Genomic DNA, 6,248 nt, shown 5'->3' with positions numbered 1-6,248 from the left:
TGTGGAAATTATTGATTTAATGTGGCTATTAAAGCAATTTTATTGGACTAGGCCCAAGTTATTAGTAGCTATATTCTTTTTATGAGCAAAGTACTAAAACTATCCATGAAAAATTATAATGGTGACAAATCTGATTATAAAAGAATTAAAACTAATTTGTAACCATGAAAAATGAAATTTGACTTTTAAAATACTCAAATCCTAAAAGACTAATAAAAATTTTTAAATTGTCTTTCTACTCTAATCTAATAACTCTCAAATTCTAACCAATCACATTTCCATTCTTTAATCCTCTTCACCTTCTTCCACAATGGAAGCCACCTCCTTCGTATGCTAAAAATCAAAACAATATCAAAAAGAATGAAAGTTGGCGGTGTAGTAGGGTTCTAAAGAGAGAGAATGGCGTCGCCCACGAAGATGTAGGAGCAAGTATGAATCTTGACACTGCCAAAACACCAAAAATTCGGTAATCATTCCATTGTATGGCTCTTCCTCCAGCAGCTTCTATCCTTTCCCATTCATCTTCTCTATCATGCTATAAATAATAGAGAAAATTTCACTCCCTTTCCCTTTCCTGTGAGATGCTAAAATGACACTCCCCTCCCCTCCTCTTCATTCTCCTCTATTTTATAAATATACATTTTCCTCCATTCTAACTTTTAAAAAATATCATCTTTAATCCATTTTAAATTTTTTATTTAATGTTAAAATAATATATATTGATATCGAAAAATTAATAGTAAAATATAAAAAAATTGTTAACGAAAATTTTGGTAAAATTATAATTTAATAATTAAAAAATTATTGAAGGATATTTTAAAAAAAATAATATAATTATTAAATTTTTTTAAAAATACAGTTTAATCAATAAAATAATAATTTATTAAAGAGTATTTTGGTAAACAAATTTAGTGATAAAAAATAAAAATTTTACTAATGCGTATCTTTCTTAAAAAATGGATAAAGTTAATATTAATTAACACAAAAAATTTACCAACAAAGAGTCACAAAAAAAAAAAGCACCCAACAAAGAATTCTAACAAAACGAATCGTATAAATAGAAAGAGATTCCTTACTTTGTGGTTAGTAGACAAAGGCATGGCTTCTTTTTCGTGACATAAAACTGCACTTGAATCACCACAATTTGTGACTATAATGTGGGTTTGAGTTAGAATAGCAACCACTGCATAGAGCTTGTAGTTTTAGGAGTAAAAGATTCAATACTACCTTCAGGTCCATCACGATTGCTTTCACTATCCGGTGTCCCGATTCGTCCAACTGCATCATCTACTTTATGAAAACAATTAGAGAATGCTTTCTTCCAATGGTCTTACCACTTCTCCCTCGCATTGTTGTCTAACAAACTATAATTTGCAGCTTCTATCTCTTCGGTGGCCACAACTCTACCTGGAACGACAAGTTCCTCGCCAGTGACACCTCTGGAATCTCCGTCGCCATCTACGCCGTCGACACCTTCTGCGACCACCTCATCGGCACAGTCAAGTGTTGATCCTCTCCTCTCCCGTCGACCCCAACACTACCAGAACACTCTGCTTCAGCGCCGTCCAGATTCGCCAGCCGTTGGGGAGGTTCCACGGCGTCATGAGCATCGATACCATGATTATGGAAGCCTCTAACTTCCCAGCGTTGCACAAGATCTCGGAGATAGAGTACCGTGACCTAATGGGAATGAAGATAAAGCATCATCGGAGGAAGAGCATTGAAGGAGTGTGGTAATCAAAGAGATATTGGAAAATTAGGATAGAAGGGAAATTTAGGAATTTTTATTAGTTTTTTGGGTTTGGCTAATTTTGTCTGATCTCATCTTTTATAGTTATAAGTTAGTTTTAATTCTTTTATGATCAGATATGTCAGTGTCATAATCTTTCATGGTTAATTTTGGTACTTTGCTCTTTATTTTATTAAACAATTTGTTATCAACCAATTAGCCAACGACAGATACTTAATTAGAACTCAAAAAAAGAATATATAATATATATATATAATTTATCAAATTATTTTTTTAATTAATTGATATATTAACTAATTTACTAAGCAAGCCAACATTTATATAATATGTAATAACAAATAATTTTAACTAAGATTATTTTAAAACAAAATAACATTAGTGTCTACATTGATTAGTTCCGGAAGTTATATTTCTTCCACAAATTTAACAAAAAGTTAAAAATCTAATAGAAATTAGTGTCTCTATGAATTAAAATATTTTTGAGTCCTTTAGGTAGCATGTTGTCACCATTTTAGCACTCCTATAAATAGAAAAAACTAAAACAAAAATTAAAAACAAAATATAACACTAATTACAATTTTTTTTCCATTCACTTTTATTCAAAATTTTTAAAAAAATTTTGGCAAAATCTCCCCTAAAACTTGAATATTTTCACCATCTACAGTTCCATAAAAAACAATCAATTTACTTATTTCTCAATTATTATATAACCTGAATAACAAGTTCTATTAAAAAATACAAAAAAAAAAAGATTAATATATATTTTTTATAATTTAAAAATAAAACCAGGAGAATTCTGACTTAAATACAAACATAATGATAGAAGAAGAATACAAGAATATTGATATTTCATCTCATGTATTTAAATACATGGCATAAATAAAAATTAATCCGTCTTATTATAAAATTATTTTTCATTTAAAAATTTAACAAATACCAAAATTTGATCACGGTAAAATGAGTCATAATTTTATAAAAAATCTAAATATAAGTCAATAGGTAACTAAACTAAAAATCCTCAAATTAAAAATATAGATAACATTGTATATATTTTTATGAGTTATCGGACAAATTTTTATTGAATAACTAATTTAAGTACAAACTAAAAAAATGCTACTACAAACATTATTTAATGGCAATAACCGTAATACACATAACATTATTTAGTGATGAAAAATAAATCTTAATTAAATTACAGTAACTAAATAATAAGTCCTTGATGATAAAAAAATTATCAAATTAAAATTTAATAATGTATGGAATATAACATAAACACCCAAAAAAAAAAACAAAATAAAGTACAATGAATAAACTAATTTTTAAAAATATTTTCGCAATTTTAGCGGACAAAAACTTCATCATATCGTTATTTTGTCATAACAAATTTAAAAAATTAAATTAAAAATATTATAAATTAATAGACGACATTCAAAACTTTTAAAGAAATACAATAGAAGCATTATCATTCTGAAAATACTTTTTGTATATTTTAGAATAATTGAGAATAAAAATTTACTCTATCGAATATTTCACCTCATATATTACCTAGAACTTTAACTATGACGATTTTATATTATCTCTTTATTGTGTGGTTTTATAATTTAACATTTTAAAGTGTTTTACAGTAATTTTAATTTCAACAAAATATGATATAAATAAGATCACGTCAATATTAAAATAAAAAAATATTTATCTAATAAATTTGAAAAGTAAATAATATATTAACAGAAAAATAAAATTAATTTCTTAAAAACAATAGAAAAGCGGCTGAACAGGCACGTTAGTGCCTGTTGAGCCGCTAGTATATATTATACAAATTAAAGAATATATACAAAAACTTTCTGCTATTAATCTTCTAATTTTGGAAATATATTTTGAAACTATTTGATTGCAATTCTTTGGTTTTAAAGAGACAATGACCTTAACAAGTCTAGCAAAAAATCAATAATTATATAGTTAGTGAACTAAAAATTTTTTTGGTCTATAACATCCAAAAATTAACAAAATCAATTTACATTGAATAGCTTCAGCCAAAAAAGAATTAATATTTTTCTATTTAAATCAATGACCAAAATAGAGCAGTAATCAAAACAGAAAATGAGATTTTAGCCAGAGAATCAGTAATTAAAATAGAAAATGCACTTCCAGTCAGAGAACAAAAGACCAAAACAGGCGACATTATATCAAATCAATATTCAAATCAAAACAAAAACCAAATCAATTAAAATCACAGAATAAGAGACACTTGAGTTACCTAATTAGAGATTGGGTCACAATGAAGAGGCAGAAAATCAGTAACAAGGCGCGATTCAAAAGTAGCGACGTTCAGAGGGGCAGACGACGGCGTGACAGCAAAACAAATTGAATCCATTCAAAAGAAGCAAATTGAACCCATCAACTCAAAATCATAGAATCAGAGTTATTAACAAATTGAATAATAGAATCAACTCAAAACAAGCAAAAATAAATTAAACTCAACAGCTCAAAATCATAGAATCAAAATTATTAATAAATTAAATCACAAAATCAACTCAAAACAAGCAACTCAAAATAACAAAATCAGTAAACAAACCCAATAGCTCAGAATCACAAAATTAATATTATTAATAAAATTTCAAAACAAGCAAAATAAATACAGAAAATCACAAATTAACAAAATCAGTAAACAAATCCAGCAACTCAGAATCACAGAAAATCAAATCCTAGCTATTTCATAATTATAAAACCTATATGTCTAATTGCTTCAGATACATAGAAGGAGAGAAAAACAAACCTGAAGTCAACTGGATGGGGAGGAGAAAGAGGATTGGAAGAGGGGAAATCAATGGATGCTGCAGCGTCAGCAGCGATGCTCTCCAGTAGATGACGAGCAACGAAGAGATGACAGAGTAGTGGGATGCGTCGGCAGAGAGGGGAGAATGGACGCGGCGACAGTGATGAGAATAGATGCAATCACACAGACGCGGAAATGGAGAGGGGAAGGAGGCCACGCTTGAAGAGAGAGAACGACGCGGTGAAGCTGTGAGGGTGACGGCGCGGTAACGGTAAGCACTGAACAAGAGGAGTGGCCGGTGGCGAGTGGCGACTGGCGAGGGGTATGGACGTATGGTGCTATGGCTGTGACTGTGGACACAACTATGGGAGTTTTGAACTTTTAGAACTAGAGAGTTAGGGCTTGGGAACAGCGTAGTAACTAAGTGGAGTAGTAAGAGAAAAGGAAAGACATTCAATAAGGTAGGGTTATGGTTTTCAATAGGTGAAGTTACTAAAAATTTCCTATATTAGAAATAAATTAAGCGTATTTAAGTAAATTCAAGAATTCGGAGAATTATCGGGGATGGGGCAGAGATCCCTACTCGGGTCCCCGCACCTATCTCGGAGGGGCTTCTCCCCATTCTAATCCCCACGGAAATAATTTTCCGCTTTCGGGTCCCTATTCGGTGCAGTCCTCGTGGAGATCTCTACGTTTCGGAAAATTTTAGCACCCCTAGGTGAAGGGCTGAGTGTGTGTGTATAAATTAGAGGAAAAAGGTGAGGGTTAGAGTTAGGATTTGGAGAGTTGGTGTAAATTAGGTTTCTATTTGAAAATTTTAATAAAATTAGGGTATAAAATAGGTATTTTTAATAAAATTATGAGTAATCAAATTATTAAAGTTTTAAATTTTAAATAAAAAATATCCAAATATTTATGAAAATGATATGAGTTCTAATTGATTTTAAAATCAAAATCTTGAGATTTAATTATTTTTTGATAAATAATTTTTTTGAAAATAAAACCATGAATAACTATAATAAATCACAAATAATTTGTTATTTATTTTTTAACAATCGGAGTCTTACAGGTTTAATGGTGAGTGTTGTGTTATGGTAGGTTCTGTTTTCTGCAATGAGATGGTGGAGCCGTGGAGGTAGTGAGAGTGGATGAGGACGACAAACATCAAAATTAAAGAGTGAAAGTGAGGGTTAGAATTAGAGTTTTTACTTTTTACATTTGTTTTTATTTTTCAATTTTAACTATAATTAATACAAATAATATTTTAAAAAATTAAATTTTTGAAACAAAATAAAATTATCTTAAAGATTTTAATATTTTAAAATATTTTTTTAGTTACAAAAATTCTTGTATTTTATGACAAATAAATAACTTGCAATTGTTACAAATAATATTAAATTTTATGACAAATTAATTTTTTGTTACAAAACAATTGAATTTTTTGAAACAAATGGATATTTTGTTACAAAATATTTTAAATTTTTGCAATAACTTCATTTTTTTGTTATAAAATATTATAAATTTTGCAATATAACACAGGTTTGTTACAAAAGCCAACATAATTTATAACAAAAAATCAAGTCGTTATAAAATATCAAAACGTGTTGTAACAAATTGTATTGTTACAAAATATTGTTATTATGTAACAATTACTAATTTTTGTTATGAAAAAATAATTTTTTATAACCATTTTAAATTTGTTACAAATATTTTATTTTTTTGTAG

Source organism: Arachis ipaensis, chromosome B08 (genome assembly GCF_000816755.2).
Source record: "Arachis ipaensis cultivar K30076 chromosome B08, Araip1.1, whole genome shotgun sequence".
In the NCBI taxonomy this organism is placed as follows: Eukaryota; Viridiplantae; Streptophyta; class Magnoliopsida; order Fabales; family Fabaceae; genus Arachis; species Arachis ipaensis.
Note: the sequence above shows the minus strand (reverse complement) of the source record.